The following is an 18,143-nucleotide window of genomic DNA, read 5'->3' as shown; positions in this document are numbered from 1 at the left end:
CGCAGGTTCCCAATACCATTCTACAACTAGCAGAATGATTCCTAACCCAAATCAAACATGTTCTTAACCCTAACCAGACACTGTTCCCCCAATCTAACTTTAAGGAAGATCAGGGACAGAGTTGGTCTTACAATACAGGAATGGAGGGGATCTTCCACCTGCTGAGAACCTCAAAGGTCCATGCAGAAATGAACCCTGGAGAAGATGTAGGCAGCTATGAAGGACCTGAGAGAGCAAAAGTCATCTTCCATGGCCAACAACCTGGTCAGGATGAAGGGATGTGTCTGAATGAGCCTCTCTCTTCTTAATGTAGACAAGATGGACCAAACCAGGCCTGTGTGGAGAGCTGTTCCTTGGTGCCTATGGTTGATATTCCATTCTAACTTGTGAAAGTGTCACAGGAAGCAGGGGCAGCCTCCATCTCCTGGGACCCTTGCAAGCAACTGTTAGGACACAGTGGTTGCCAGGCAGTGACCTCATTCAGTTCCTGAAGGAAGTGACCTCACCTCACTTCCTTGGTGATGGAACTCTCTGAACTTGGGATCCAGGAAGCCAGGCACCCAGAGGCAGTCCCAGTCCCAGTCCCAGTGGGCTCACTTGTTTGGATTTACCAAGGACAGAGTCAGTCTTCCTTGGTCCCTACTGATGTGAGGATGGCCAAATGCCAGGAAAGCACTGAAGAGGGCCTTGCCTGAGAAAGCAGGTCTTGGCTCACCGCTGGCTCCTGACAACTTCACAGAGTTGGCCAAGGAGGACAGATCTGAGACAGGACAGGCCATTTCGGGGCAACATAGTATGGCCCAGCAGTCAGACGACACTCCGGGTAGTCACAGACCTACTTGGGGGAAGGAGGTGCCTTTGTGGGTGTGGGGGTGAGTTTGTGGATTTGTCTTATGTTCTGAGAATAGGTAGGAAAGGCGGTTTGTTTGTTTGGAGTGGACTGTTTCCAGTAAGTCTTTTGACAAGGCGAGTGTTTCTAAGTTTGTGTATCTCACTGTGTCCCTGGTTGTAGACATGAGAAAAGAGAATGCATCAATGGATGTGTCCTGTCTAGTTGAAAGCTTCCCAGTCTTCATCCTGCCCAGTTTATGAATGGACTGCGGCTTGCCTTATGGATGGGCAACACCTACTATCTTCCTAAGTTCCTGTTTTCTTCCTGCATTCTGGCCACTCTCCAGAATAGGCTCATGGCTTTGTGTCCAAGATATGTACCACCTCCAAGCTCTGTGACATGGCCATGTACTGGAGAGCTGAAAGGAATGGTGAGCATCTCAGAAAACTCAGATATCAGTGGGACCAGTAAAGTCTCAGTGGAGAAAGGCTGCTTTGGGCCTTTTGCTTACCTATTGTTCTGTTGCCCTGAATGTCAGGAAGGCCTTTGCCTCAGGGCACCCCTTTGTGAAGCCTGAAGAAAACAGTTTTCAAATGGAAATGAATGGGCATCACCTGTGGCTCTTTGCTTCATTGCTTTGCAAAGGGATGTGTCTGAATCAGCCTCTTGGCCCTGTGTGAGGCTGTGGCTTAGATTGTCAGCACCTGATGGATTGAAGAAAGATCCCATGTGTGCATCCAAAGCCAAAATGGCAAAAAAAGCAGTCATTTTGGATGAAGTCTCTCGCCTTCCTCTGTAAGGTTCCTGACCTCCATCAAGAGAGCATAGGGATCCTTTGGGTCAAATGAGTTCTTCAAAGCCCTGCAGAGGCTAGCCCATAGGTGCTTGGGTTTTCTCCTGACTCCAATTCACACAAAGAATCTATACCCCCGCAGTCAGTAGGCCTCAAATTGCAGAAGCAGAGCAGTATTAAAGGCAGGCCTATTTGATCACTCCTGGTGCACAGGAAGGCTGTCCAGGCCACCCTGATATTAGGCAAATGAGGGGCAAGGGAGCTTATTGTGGACACTGTCTTGGGCTGCGCCCCTGATGGAAACCTCCAGCCAGAGGTTATGATGAGTGTGTATATGGAAGAAGATGAGGGCCATGTGGCAGTGTTTTGGTTGGAATTGTGGCCATTTGTGTGGCGGTTGGAAGAGATGACTGGGTCCACCTTGGCGTGAACTCTGGTGTGATTCCCCTTGGAGACTGAGTTCTGGAACTGACCTCAGAGAAGTATTGCCATGAACTCTGTTGAGATTTTAGTAGGCCACGCATGAGAGTCGCCCTTGGAAACTGAGATCTAGGCCCAGGTTGGCTTTCCACAGAGCACTGGGAATCTCAGCCAGGATATCACATGATTTTATTCTTACAGACCTGGCAGCCATCGTTGAGAGTCAAAACACACATGGACCTCACATGCTAGACCTCAATGGGCCTGGCTTCATGCGACCTTTGGGCCACTCTTTGGGAAGCCTTGTTCGTGAGAGTTCTCCAGAGCTTTCATTGAAATGACCTTCCTCACCATTTAATGGTTCCTGAATGAATGGAAACCCACAGTGCCTCCAACTTCATCCTTGAAAAATGGCTAGATAAATACCATGAAATTTTTAAGTTCCCATGACCAGGTGGCACTGGAGAAACTTTGGATGTCCTGTTGCTGATCAGGAGTGTACCAGACAGTGCCTTGATTGACTGGGTTTCATGAAAATGGTGTAGAACAGAGATGCCAGTGAGTTGGGGCCTGCTGAGTAGTGGGCCTAGAGAAGTGGTGTGCAGGAGTGTGATAAAACATCTGTGGTAGGGCCATGTGGGTCTGACATTGGCTTCCAAATGGCTTGTGACTGACATGGTGCAGCTGGCAGACACTTATATGTAAAGGCATCTTGTTATATGGAGAGGTTTCAGGGCAATGTTCAGAATCAGGTTGCTAGGGTCAAGGGGGCAAGCACTGTGGGATAGAAGACTGGTTGGTGCATTCTCCTAGGACCCTGACCCACCACACGTGACAGAACTCCCTCCAGCACTGTGTCCCAGTTGAAGTCCTTGTATTTCATGAAGCAAATACCAAACTCCCAGTGCAGCAGCAAGAAACACCACGAAAAGTAGAGGAGGACCAAATGGCTTCACAGTCCACACGGGGAGACACTTAGCCTCCAGTGGCCACTGTGGACCTACAAAGAGAGAATTCAGCACTTCTGCCTCATGTTCATTGGAAAATCAGAAACCATGTCCTCCAGGTCACATAGATGCAGACCCAGCTTTGATGGTCTCACTACAAAGGAAGCTAAAGCTCCTGACAACAACATAGATTTCAAGTGCCCAACCTCAGAGGCAGTTTCTCACGAAGTCTTTAGGCCAGCAGAGCTCCATGTTTGTGGAGTGTGTACCCTGTGCCTTACTTATGGAAACTCCTCTACCACCTCCAAGGTTGTGAACTCCTGAGCATTTTCCATTCCACATATGTATCCACAGATTTTCTAACTCTTCCCCTCGAGTTGCTTCTTCCTTGGGGCGAAGGTCATGTCAAGGCATTGTTCTGGATGAGAGTGGGAAGATTTTTGTGTAGCACGTATTTGCATACACATTGGATTCATTTCCTATTTTCCACTTGAAATACTGATTCCCTGACACTAACCCATACCATACTAGACTCTGACTATGAATCCTAATATGATGGAGAAAAATAACCCAAACAGAATAGAAATACAAGCAGTTCAGAGGAGGCATGGTGTATAGTTGCACTTGCCTTTTGCATTATAAAGGGTAGGTGTTATAAATCTAGTCCAATTGAATAGAAATAGTTCTCCATGTGTTTTTAAAGTTAACAAATATGTGAATTCCTGTCTCCCTTTCTCTGTAGCCTATTCAGCACATGTATTTTTACATGCACGTATAGAATCCTACCTGGTATCCCACGTATATTCTTGTGAGGTGGCTGACTTGGCAGATACAAATTGTGAGAAGAGATCACTCCTACCAAACGCTGTTGGAACGGAAAATTCAACCTATGGGTGAGCTTCCTACTTGAACAACAGGATACAAAAATCCGTGTTCAGTAAAATAAATATTTTTGGATCTGTGGATGATATATATTTCATCATGAATTTCGAATGGCATATATATTTCGAATTTTTAATGTCTGTGTGTGTGTTTTGTGTGTGTGTGTATATATAGATATATATATATACACACACACATATACACACACACACAAACTCTCTCCAGATTTTTCAAAATATGAAATATATGTGTCTTGTGATACATTCCCTGAATTCATTCATGTTCATATATGTGGATTTATAATCAACTTTTCACAAGATTATTCTCAGAAATATTTATCCACCTGAAATACATATTTTTTTCCTAGTACTGAAAACTAACTTCAGTGGATGGTGCATAGAAATCCTAATCTTTCTACAGTAACTGACCCAGTTTAACATCAATGCAAGTAGATTCCTATGGGACATGATGTGTATTTTGATGTTCATTTTTATTCAACACTGGTACCTTACTATTTCTTCGGCTGATGCACATCATAGGATGTATATTTCATCCTCAAGTTTAAAAATTTCTAGGCATTTGGTTCACTTTCAATCCCTTCCTGCTTCAGAACACATGTATTCCTCCATGTTTCTTGACTGGTTTGTTCATGAGACTTCTTTCCAAACACATGATTTTCCATTTCCATAATCACTTTTGAAGCAAAACTCACACACCCTTCAGGGTAAACCATAACCCTAATATTGCCATTAGATGTATAACTGGTAGGAATGAATGATTGTGTATCAATATAAGATTTCCTATATACTTTCAGATATCAACTCAATCCATTATTGAAATTGGAAGCAGTTATATTATTTATTCACAGTATGGTCTATTCATGCATTATCTCTATATTCATAGACCCAGGGTACACCTATTTGTACCCCCAAATACTAATTAATACGTCTTCAACATATTGCTCCCAGCAATGGTGGAAGAAATACTCATGTCACCTGATCTACATATACATTTTATCACTGTCATATTCTGGACACAAAATGCAAAGGTCACACTTATGATTGTAGCAAAGCCTAATTGGAAAGTGAGCATGGATTACTAAGAACTTCCTTCTCCAGGTTGCCTAATGCTCTCCAATGTCAATCCTATTGGTGACTACACACTTGTTTCTTCCTAAGATTACATATTCAACCTCAACCCTGTTGAAAATGTCTAATCCTATCACCCACCTTATACTTTGCCTGATTTCCTAATGTCTCTATTGATATCTGCTTTCCTACATATTTTTCCCCAGTTCATCATTGTGACTGACTCTTCACATGTGCTGACATTTACATTCACTCTCTAACCGACACCCAATTGCTAAAGAACTTTGGGTCCAAATTTTACACTCACTCTTCTTCCTAAACCTACCGGCTAGCTTCCTAATCTTACCTACTATCCCTTTTTGACTGGATGTTCTCTTCTACATTCAATCATCCAAGGTACATGGTCCTATGCCATTGTATATCAATTTATCTGAGACATCTGTGCAGAATGTCATTCAAAGCTAAGTATCCCAATCAAGGGCCCAATGCCCTTCTGGCCTTCAAATCTTACTTAGATTTCTGTTTTCATACATATATTTCACCTATATATGATTATAAATATCGCAGGTTCCCAATACCATTCTACAACTAGCAGAATGATTCCTAACCCAAATCAAACATGTTCTTAACCCTAACCAGACACTGTTCCCCCAATCTAACTTTAAGGAAGAGCAGGGACAGAGTTGGTCTTACAATACAGGAATGGAGGGGATCTTCCACCTGCTGAGAACCTCAAAGGTCCATGCAGAAATGAACCCTGGAGAAGATGTAGGCAGCTATGAAGGACCTGAGAGAGCAAAAGTCATCTTCCATGGCCAACAACCTGGTCAGGATGAAGGGATGTGTCTGAATGAGCCTCTCTCTTCTTAATGTAGACAAGATGGACCAAACCAGGCCTGTGTGGAGAGCTGTTCCTTGGTGCCTATGGTTGATATTCCATTCTAACTTGTGAAAGTGTCACAGGAAGCAGGGGCAGCCTCCATCTCCTGGGACCCTTGCAAGCAACTGTTAGGACACAGTGGTTGCCAGGCAGTGACCTCATTCAGTTCCTGAAGGAAGTGACCTCACCTCACTTCCTTCGTGATGGAACTCTCTGAACTTGGGATCCAGGAAGCCAGGCACCCAGAGGCAGTCCCAGTCCCAGTCCCAGTGGGCTCACTTGTTTGGATTTACCAAGGACAGAGTCAGTCTTCCTTTGTCCCTACTGATGTGAGGATGGCCAAATGCCAGGAAAGCACTGAAGAGGGCCTTGCCTGAGAAAGCAGGTCGTGGCTCACCGCTGGCTCCTGACAACTTCACAGAGTTGGCCAAGGAGGCCAGATCAGAGACAGGACAGGCCATTTCGGAGCAACATAGTATGGCCCAGCACTCAGACGACACTCCGGGTAGTCAGAGACCTACTTGGGGGAAGGAGGTGCCTTTGTGGGTGTGAGGGTGAGTTTGTGGATTTGTCTCATGTCCTGAGAATAGGTAGGAAAGGCGGTTTGTTTGTTTGGAGTGGACTGTTTCCAGTAAGTCTTTTGACAAGGCGAGTGTTTCTAAGTTTGTGTATCTCACTGTGTCCCTGGTTGTAGACATGAGAAAAGAGAATGCATCAATGGATGTGTCCTGTCTAGTAGAAAGCTTCCCAGTCTTCATCCTGCCCAGTTTATGAATGGACTGCGGCTTGCCTTATGGATGGGCAACACCTACTATCTTCCTAAGTTCCTGTTTTCTTCCTGCATTCTGGCCACTCTCCAGAATAGGCTCATGGTTTTGTGTCCAAGATATGTACCACCTCCAAGCTCTGTGACATGGCCATGTACTGGAGAGCTGAAAGGAATGGTGAGCATCTCAGAAAACTCAGATATCAGTGGGACCAGTAAAGTCTCAGTGGAGAAAGGCTGCTTTGGGCCTTTTGCTTACCTATTGTTCTGTTGCCCTGAATGTCAGGAAGGCCTTTGCCTCAGGGCACCCCTTTGTGAAGCCTGAAGAAAACAGTTTTCAAATGGAAATGAATGGGCATCACCTGTGGCTCTTTGCTTCATTGCTTTGCAAAGGGATGTGTCTGAATCAGCCTCTTGGCCCTGTGTGAGGCTGTGGCTTAGATTGTCAGCACCTGATGGATTGAAGAAAGATCCCATGTGTGCATCCAAAGCCAAAATGGCAAAAAAAGCAGTCATTTTGGATGAAGTCTCTCGCCTTCCTCTGTAAGGTTCCTGACCTCCATCAAGAGAGCATAGGGATCCTTTGGGTCAAATGAGTTCTTCAAAGCCCTGCAGAGGCTAGCCCATAGGTGCTTGGGTTTTCTCCTGACTCCAATTCACACAAAGAATCTATACCCCCGCAGTCAGTAGGCCTCAAATTGCAGAAGCAGAGCAGTATTAAAGGCAGGCCTATTTGATCACTCCTGGTGCACAGGAAGGCTGTCCAGGCCACCCTGATATTAGGCAAATGAGGGGCAAGGGAGCTTATTGTGGACACTGTCTTGGGCTGCGCCCCTGATGGAAACCTCCAGCCAGAGGTTATGATGAGTGTGTATATGGAAGAAGATGAGGGCCATGTGGCAGTGTTTTGGTTGGAATTGTGGCCATTTGTGTGGCGGTTGGAAGAGATGACTGGGTCCACCTTGGCGTGAACTCTGGTGTGATTCCCCTTGGAGACTGAGTTCTGGAACTGACCTCAGAGAAGTATTGCCATGAACTCTGTTGAGATTTTAGTAGGCCACGCATGAGAGTCGCCCTTGGAAACTGAGATCTAGGCCCAGGTTGGCTTTCCACAGAGCACTGGGAATCTCAGCCAGGATATCACATGATTTTATTCTTACAGACCTGGCAGCCATCGTTGAGAGTCAAAACACACATGGACCTCACATGCTAGACCTCAATGGGCCTGGCTTCATGCGACCTTTGGGCCACTCTTTGGGAAGCCTTGTTTCTGAGAGTTCTCCAGAGCTTTCATTGAAATGAGCTTCCTCACCATTTAATGGTTCCTGAATGAATGGAAACCCACAGTGCCTCCAACTTCATCCTTGAAAAATGGCTAGATAAATACCATGAAATTTTTAAGTTCCCATGACCAGGTGGCACTGGAGAACCTTTGGATGTCCTGTTGCTGATCAGGAGTGTACCAGACAGTGCCTTGATTGACTGGGTTTCATGAAAATGGTGTAGAACAGAGATGCCAGTGAGTTGGGGCCTGCTGAGTAGTGGGCCTAGAGAAGTGGTGTGCAGGAGTGTGATAAAACATCTGTGGTAGGGCCATGTGGGTCTGACATTGGCTTCCAAATGGCTTGTGACTGACATGGTGCAGCTGGCAGACACTTATATGTAAAGGCATCTTGTTATATGGAGAGGTTTCAGGGCAATGTTCAGAATCAGGTTGCTAGGGTCAAGGGGGCAAGCACTGTGGGATAGAAGACTGGTTGGTGCATTCTCCTAGGACCCTGACCCACCACACGTGACAGAACTCCCTCCAGCACTGTGTCCCAGTTGAAGTCCTTGTATTTCATGAAGCAAATACCAAACTCCCAGTGCAGCAGCAAGAAACACCACGAAAAGTAGAGGAGGACCAAATGGCTTCACAGTCCACACGGGGAGACACTTAGCCTCCAGTGGCCACTGTGGACCTACAAAGAGAGAATTCAGCACTTCTGCCTCATGTTCATTGGAAAATCAGAAACCATGTCCTCCAGGTCACATAGAAGCAGACCCAGCTTTGATGGTCTCACTACAAAGGAAGCTAAAGCTCCTGACAACAACATAGATTTCAAGTGCCCAACCTCAGAGGCAGTTTCTCACGAAGTCTTTAGGCCAGCAGAGCTCCATGTTTGTGGAGTGTGTACCCTGTGCCTTACTTATGGAAACTCCTCTACCACCTCCAAGGTTGTGAACTCCTGAGCATTTTCCATTCCACATATGTATCCACAGATTTTCTAACTCTTCCCCTCGAGTTGCTTCTTCCTTGGGGCGAAGGTCATGTCAAGGCATTGTTCTGGATGAGAGTGGGAAGATTTTTGTGTAGCACGTATTTGCATACACATTGGATTCATTTCCTATTTTCCACTTGAAATACTGATTCCCTGACACTAACCCATACCCTACTAGACTCTGACTATGAATCCTAATATGATGGAGAAAAATAACCCAAACAGAATAGAAATACAAGCAGTTCAGAGGAGGCATGGTGTATAGTTGCACTTGCCTTTTGCATTATAAAGGGTAGGTGTTATAAATCTAGTCCAATTGAATAGAAATAGTTCTCCATGTGTTTTTAAAGTTAACAAATATGTGAATTCCTGTCTCCCTTTCTCTGTAGCCTATTCAGCACATGTATTTTTACATGCACGTATAGAATCCTACCTGGTATCCCACGTATATTCTTGTGAGGTGGCTGACTTGGCAGATACAAATTGTGAGAAGAGATCACTCCTCCCAAACGCTGTTGGAACGGAAAATTCAACCTATGGGTGAGCTTCCTACTTGAACAACAGGATACAAAAATCCGTGTTCAGTAAAATAAATATTTTTGGATCTGTGGATGATATATATTTCATCATGAATTTCGAATGGCATATATATTTCGAATTTTTAATGTCTGTGTGTGTGTTTTTTTGTGTGTGTATATATAGATATATATATACACACACACACACATACACAAACTCTCTCCAATTTTTCAAAATATGAAATATATGTGTCTTCTGATGCATTCCCTAAATTCATTCATGTTCATACATGTGGATTTATAATCAACTTTTCAAAAGATTAGTCTCAGAAATATTTATCCACCTGAAATACATATTTTTTTCCTAGTACTGAAAACAAACATCAGTGGATGGTGCATAGAAATCCTAATCTTTCTACAGTAACTGACCCAGTTTAACATCAATGCAAGTAGATTCCTATGGGACATGATGTGTATTTTGACGTTCATTTTTATTCAACACTGGTACCTTACTATTTCTTCGGCTGATGCACATCATAGGATGTATATTTCATCCTCAAGTTCAAAAATTTCTAGGCATTTGGTTCACTTTCAATCCCTTCCTGCTTCAGAACACATGTATTCCTCCATGTTTCTTGACTGGTTTGTTCATGAGACTTCTTTCCAAACACATGATTTTCCATTTCCATAATCACTTTTGAAGCAAAACTCACACACCCTTCAGGGTAAACCATAACCCTAATATTGCCATTAGATGTATAACTGGTAGGAATGAATGATTGTGTATCAATATAAGATTTCCTATATACTTTCAGATATCAACTCAATCCATTATTGAAATTGGAAGCAGTTATATTATTTATTCACAGTATGGTCTATTCATGCATTATCTCTATATTCATAGACCCAGGGTACACCTATTTGTACCCCCAAATACTAATTAATACGTCTTCAACATATTGCTCCCAGCAATGGTGGAAGAAATACTCATGTCACCTGATCTACATATACATTTTATCACTGTCATATTCTGGACACAAAATGCAAAGGTCACACTTATGATTGTAGCAAAGCCTAATTGGAAAGTGAGCATGGATTACTAAGAACTTCCTTCTCCAGGTTGCCTAATGCTCTCCAATGTCAATCCTATTGGTGACTACACACTTGTTTCTTCCTAAGATTACATATTCAACCTCAACCCTGTTGAAAATGTCTAATCCTATCACCCACCTTATACTTTGCCTGATTTCCTAATGTCTCTATTGATATCTGCTTTCCTACATATTTTTCCCCAGTTCATCATTGTGACTGACTCTTCACATGTGCTGACATTTACATTCACTCTCTAACCGACACCCAATTGCTAAAGAACTTTGGGTCCAAATTTTACACTCACTCTTCTTCCTAAACCTACCGGCTAGCTTCCTAATCTTACCTACTATCCCTTTTTGACTGGATGTTCTCTTCTACATTCAATCATCCAAGGTACATGGTCCTATGCCATTGTATATCAATTTATCTGAGACATCTGTGCAGAATGTCATTCAAAGCTAAGTATCCCAATCAAGGGCCCAATGCCCTTCTGGCCTTCAAATCTTACTTAGATTTCTGTTTTCATACATATATTTCACCTATATATGATTATAAATATCGCAGGTTCCCAATACCATTCTACAACTAGCAGAATGATTCCTAACCCAAATCGAACATGTTTAGAGCAGGGACAGAGTTGGTCTTACAATACAGGAATGGAGAGGATCTTCCACCTGCTGAGAACCTCAAAGGTCCATGCAGAAATGAACCCTGGAGAAGATGTAGGCAGCTATGAAGGACCTGAGAGAGCAAAAGTCATCTTCCATGGCCAACAACCTGGTCAGGATGAAGGGATGTGTCTGAATGAGCCTCTCTCTTCTTAATGTAGACAAGATGGACCAAACCAGGCCTGTGTGGAGAGCTGTTCCTTGGTGCCTATGGGTGATATTCCATTCTAACTTGTGAAAGTGTCACAGGAAGCAGGGGCAGCCTCCATCTCCTGGGACCCTTGCCAGCAACTGTTAGGACACAGTGATTGCCAGGCAGTGACCTCATTCAGTTCCTGAAGGAAGTGACCTCACCTCACTTCCTTGGTGATGGAACTCTCTGAACTTGGGATCCAGGAAGCCAGGCACCCAGAGGCAGTCCCAGTCCCAGTCCCAGTGGGCTCACTTGTTTGGATTTACCAAGGACAGAGTCAGTCTTCCTTGGTCCCTACTGATGTGAGGATGGCCAAATGCCAGGAAAGCACTGAAGAGGGCCTTGCCTGAGAAAGCAGGTCGTGGCTCACCGCTGGCTCCTGACAACTTCACAGAGTTGGCCAAGGAGGCCAGATCTGAGACAGGACAGGCCATTTCGGGGCAACATAGTATGGCCCAGCAGTCAGACGACACTCCGGGTAGTCACAGACCTACTTGGGGGAAGGAGGTGCCTTTGTGGGTGTGGGGGTGAGTTTGTGGATTTCTCTCATGTCCTGAGAATAGGTAGGAAATGCGGTTTGTTTGTTTGGAGTGGACTGTTTCCAGTAAGTCTTTTGACAAGGCGAGTGTTTCTAAGTTTGTGTATCTCACTCTGTCCCTGGTTGTAGACAAGAGAAAAGAGAATGCATCAATGGATGTGTCCTGTCTAGTAGAAAGCTTCTCAGTGTTCATCCTGCCCAATTTATGAATGGACTGCGGCTTGCCTTATGGATGGGCAACACCTACTATCTTCCTAAGTTCCTGTTTTCTTCCTGCATTCTGGCCACTCTCCAGAATAGGCTCATGGTTTTGTGTCCAAGATATGTACCACCTCCAAGCTCTGTGACATGGCCATGTACTGGAGAGCTGAAAGGAATGGTGAGCATCTCAGAAAACTCAGATATCAGTGGGACCAGTAAAGTCTCAGTGGAGAAAGGCTGCTTTGGGCCTTTTGCTTACCTATTGTTCTGTTGCCCTGAATGTCAGGAAGGCCTTTGCCTCAGGGCACCCCTTTGTGAAGCCTGAAGAAAACAGTTTTCAAATGGAAATGAATGGGCATCACCTGTGGCTCTTTGCTTCATTGCTTTGCAAAGGGATGTGTCTGAATCAGCCTCTTGGCCCTGTGTGAGGCTGTGGCTTAGATTGTCAGCACCTGATGGATTGAAGAAAGATCCCATGTGTGCATCCAAAGCCAAAATGGCAAAAAAAGCAGTCATTTTGGATGAAGTCTCTCGCCTTCCTCTGTAAGGTTCCTGACCTCCATCAAGAGAGCATAGGGATCCTTTGGGTCAAATGAGTTCTTCAAAGCCCTGCAGAGGCTAGCCCATAGGTGCTTGGGTTTTCTCCTGACTCCAATTCACACAAAGAATCTATACCCCCGCAGTCAGTAGGCCTCAAATTGCAGAAGCAGAGCAGTATTAAAGGCAGGCCTATTTGATCACTCCTGGTGCACAGGAAGGCTGTCCAGGCCACCCTGATATTAGGCAAATGAGGGGCAAGGGAGCTTATTGTGGACACTGTCTTGGGCTGCGCCCCTGATGGAAACCTCCAGCCAGAGGTTATGATGAGTGTGTATATGGAAGAAGATGAGGGCCATGTGGCAGTGTTTTGGTTGGAATTGTGGCCATTTGTGTGGCGGTTGGAAGAGATGACTGGGTCCACCTTGGCGTGAACTCTGGTGTGATTCCCCTTGGAGACTGAGTTCTGGAACTGACCTCAGAGAAGTATTGCCATGAACTCTGTTGAGATTTTAGTAGGCCACGCATGAGAGTCGCCCTTGGAAACTGAGATCTAGGCCCAGGTTGGCTTTCCACAGAGCACTGGGAATCTCAGCCAGGATATCACATGATTTTATTCTTACAGACCTGGCAGCCATCGTTGAGAGTCAAAACACACATGGACCTCACATGCTAGACCTCAATGGGCCTGGCTTCATGCGACCTTTGGGCCACTCTTTGGGAAGCCTTGTTCGTGAGAGTTCTCCAGAGCTTTCATTGAAATGACCTTCCTCACCATTTAATGGTTCCTGAATGAATGGAAACCCACAGTGCCTCCAACTTCATCCTTGAAAAATGGCTAGATAAATACCATGAAATTTTTAAGTTCCCATGACCAGGTGGCACTGGAGAACCTTTGGATGTCCTGTTGCTGATCAGGAGTGTACCAGACAGTGCCTTGATTGACTGGGTTTCATGAAAATGGTGTAGAACAGAGATGCCAGTAAGTTGGGGCCTGCTGAGTAGTGGGCCTAGAGAAGTGGTGTGCAGGAGTGTGATAAAACATCTGTGGTAGGGCCATGTGGATCTGACATTGGCTTCCAAATGGCTTGTGACTGACATGGTGCAGCCGGCAGACACTTATATGTAAAGGCATCTTGTTATATGGAGAGGTTTCAGGGCAATGTTCAGAATCAGGTTGCTAGGGTCAAGGGGGCAAGCTCTGTGGGATAGAAGACTGGTTGGTGCATTCTCCTAGGACCCTGACCCACCACACGTGACAGAACTCCCTCCAGCACTGTGTCCCAGTTGAAGTCCTTGTATTTCATGAAGCAAATACCAAACTCCCAGTGCAGCAGCAAGAAACACCACGAAAAGTAGAGGAGGACCAAATGGCTTCACAGTCCACACGGGGAGACACTTAGCCTCCAGTGGCCACTGTGGACCTACAAAGAGAGAATTCAGCACTTCTGCCTCATGTTCATTGGAAAATCAGAAACCATGTCTTCCAGGTCACATAGATGCAGACCCAGCTTTGATGGTCTCACTACAAAGGAAGCTAAAGCTCCTGACAACAACATATATTTCAAGTGCCCAACCTCAGAGGCAGTTTCTCACGAAGTCTTTAGGCCAGCAGAGCTCCATGTTTGTGGAGTGTGTACCCTGTGCCTTACTTATGGAAACTCCTCTACCACCTCCAAGGTTGTGAACTCCTGAGCATTTTCCATTCCACATATGTATCCACAGATTTTCTAACTCTTCCCCTGGAGTTGCTTCTTCCTTGGGGCGAAGGTCATGTCAAGGCATTGTTCTGGATGAGAGTGGGAAGATTTTTGTGTAGCACGTATTTGCATACACATTGGATTCATTTCCTATTTTCCACTTGAAATACTGATTCCCTGACACTAACCCATACCATACTAGACTCTGACTATGAATCCTAATATGATGGAGAAAAATAACCCAAACAGAATCGAAATACAAGCAGTTCAGAGGAGGCATGGTGTATAGTTGCACTTGCCTTTTGCATTATAAAGGGTAGGTGTTATAAATCTAGTCCAATTGAATAGAAATAGTTCTCCATGTGTTTTTAAAGTTAACAAATATGTGAATTCCTGTCTCCCTTTCTCTGTAGCCTATTCAGCACATGTATTTTTACATGCACGTATAGAATCCTACCTGGTATCCCACGTATATTCTTGTGAGGTGGCTGACTTGGCAGATACAAATTGTGAGAAGAGATCACTCCTCCCAAACGCTGTTGGAACGGAAAATTCAACCTATGGGTGAGCTTCCTACTTGAACAACAGGATACAAAAATCCGTGTTCAGTAAAATAAATATATTTGGATCTGTGGATGATATATATTTCATCATGAATTTCGAATGGCATATATATTTCGAATTTTTAATGTCTGTGTGTGTGTTTTGTGTGTGTGTGTATATATAGATATATATATACACACACACACAAACTCTCTCCAGATTTTTCAAAATATGAAATATATGTGTCTTGTGATACATTCCCTGAATTCATTCATGTTCATATATGTGGATTTATAATCAACTTTTCACAAGATTATTCTCAGAAATATTTATCCACCTGAAATACATATTTTTTTCCTAGTACTGAAAACTAACTTCAGTGGATGGTGCATAGAAATCCTAATCTTTCTACAGTAACTGACCCAGTTTAACATCAATGCAAGTAGATTCCTATGGGACATGATGTGTATTTTGACGTTCATTTTTATTCAACACTGGTACCTTACTATTTGTTCAGCTGATGCACATCATAGGATGTATATTTCATCCTCAAGTTTAAAAATTTCTAGGCATTTGGTTCACTTTCAATCCCTTCCTGCTTCAGAACACATGTATTCCTCCATGTTTCTTGACTGGTTTGTTCATGAGACTTCTTTCCAAACACATGATTTTCCATTTCCATAATCACTTTTGAAGCAAAACTCACACACCCTTCAGGGTAAACCATAACCCTAATATTGCCATTAGATGTATAACTGGTAGGAATGAATGATTGTGTATCAATATAAGATTTCCTATATACTTTCAGATATCAACTCAATCCATTATTGAAATTGGAAGCAGTTATATTATTTATTCACAGTATGGTCTATTCATGCATTATCTCTATATTCATAGACCCAGGGTACACCTATTTGTACCCACAAATACTAATTAATACGTCTTCAACATATTGCTCCCAGCAATGGTGGAAGAAATACACATGTCACCTGATCTACATATACATTTTATCACTGTCATATTCTGGACACAAAATGCAAAGGTCACACTTATGATTGTAGCAAAGCCTAATTGGAAAGTGAGCATGGATTACTAAGAACTTCCTTCTCCAGGTTGCCTAATGCTCTCCAATGTCAATCCTATTGGTGACTACACACTTGTTTCTTCCTAAGATTACATATTCAACCTCAACCCTGTTGAAAATGTCTAATCCTATCACCCACCTTATACTTTGCCTGATTTCCTAATGTCTCTATTGATATCTGCTTTCCTACATATTTTTCCCCAGTTCATCATTGTGACTGACTCTTCACATGTGCTGACATTTACATTCACTCTCTAACCGACACCCAATTGCTAAAGAACTTTGGGTCCAAATTTTACACTCACTCTTCTTCCTAAACCTACCGACTAGCTTCCTAATCTTACCTACTATCCCTTTTTGACTGGATGTTCTCTTCTACATTCAATCATCCAAGGTACATGGTCCTATGCCATTGTATATCAATTTATCTGAGACATCTGTGCAGAATGTCATTCAAAGCTAAGTATCCCAATCAAGGGCCCAATGCCCTTCTGGCCTTCAAATCTTACTTAGATTTCTGTTTTCATACATATATTTCACCTATATATGATTATAAATATCGCAGGTTCCCAATACCATTCTACAACTAGCAGAATGATTCCTAACCCAAATCAAACATGTTCTTAACCCTAACCAGACACTGTTCCCCCAATCTAACTTTAAGGAAGAGCAGGGACAGAGTTGGTCTTACAATACAGGAATGGAGGGGATCTTCCACCTGCTGAGAACCTCAAAGGTCCATGCAGAAATGAACCCTGGAGAAGATGTAGGCAGCTATGAAGGACCTGAGAGAGCAAAAGTCATCTTCCATGGCCAACAACCTGGTCAGGATGAAGGGATGTGTCTGAATGAGCCTCTCTCTTCTTAATGTAGACAAGATGGACCAAACCAGGCCTGTGTGGAGAGCTGTTCCTTGGTGCCTATGGGTGATATTCCATTCTAACTTGTGAAAGTGTCACAGGAAGCAGGGGCAGCCTCCATCTCCTGGGACCCTTGCAAGCAACTGTTAGGACACAGTGGTTGCCAGGCAGTGACCTCATTCAGTTCCTGAAGGAAGTGACCTCACCTCACTTCCTTGGTGATGGAACTCTCTGAACTTGGGATCCAGGAAGCCAGGCACCCAGAGGCAGTCCCAGCCCCAGTCCCAGTGGGCTCACTTGTTTGGATTTACCAAGGACAGAGTCAGTCTTCCTTGGTCCCTACTGATGTGAGGATGGCCAAATGCCAGGAAAGCACTGAAGAGGGCCTTGCCTGAGAAAGCAGGTCGTGGCTCACCGCTGGCTCCTGACAACTTCACAGAGTTGGCCAAGGAGGCCAGATCAGAGACAGGACAGGCCATTTCGGAGCAACATAGTATGGCCCAGCAGTCAGACGACACTCCGGGTAGTCAGAGACCTACTTGGGGGAAGGAGGTGCCTTTGTGGGTGTGAGGGTGAGTTTGTGGATTTGTCTCATGTCCTGAGAATAGGTAGGAAAGGCGGTTTGTTTGTTTGGAGTGGACTGTTTCCAGTAAGTCTTTTGACAAGGCGAGTGTTTCTAAGTTTGTGTATCTCACTGTGTCCCTGGTTGTAGACATGAGAAAAGAGAATGCATCAATGGATGTGTCCTGTCTAGTAGAAAGCTTCCCAGTCTTCATCCTGCCCAGTTTATGAATGGACTGCGGCTTGCCTTATGGATGGGCAACACCTACTATCTTCCTAAGTTCCTGTTTTCTTCCTGCATTCTGGCCACTCTCCAGAATAGGCTCATGGTTTTGTGTCCAAGATATGTACCACCTCCAAGCTCTGTGACATGGCCATGTACTGGAGAGCTGAAAGGAATGGTGAGCATCTCAGAAAACTCAGATATCAGTGGGACCAGTAAAGTCTCAGTGGAGAAAGGCTGCTTTGGGCCTTTTGCTTACCTATTGTTCTGTTGCCCTGAATGTCAGGAAGGCCTTTGCCTCAGGGCACCCCTTTGTGAAGCCTGAAGAAAACAGTTTTCAAATGGAAATGAATGGGCATCACCTGTGGCTCTTTGCTTCATTGCTTTGCAAAGGGATGTGTCTGAATCAGCCTCTTGGCCCTGTGTGAGGCTGTGGCTTAGATTGTCAGCACCTGATGGATTGAAGAAAGATCCCATGTGTGCATCCAAAGCCAAAATGGCAAAAAAAGCAGTCATTTTGGATGAAGTCTCTCGCCTTCCTCTGTAAGGTTCCTGA

Source organism: Urocitellus parryii (assembly GCF_045843805.1).
Source record: "Urocitellus parryii isolate mUroPar1 chromosome 13 unlocalized genomic scaffold, mUroPar1.hap1 SUPER_13_unloc_9, whole genome shotgun sequence".
Classification (NCBI taxonomy): domain Eukaryota; kingdom Metazoa; phylum Chordata; class Mammalia; order Rodentia; family Sciuridae; genus Urocitellus; species Urocitellus parryii.
The sequence above is the reverse complement of the archived record's forward strand: the minus strand, read 5'-3'. Positions refer to the sequence as shown.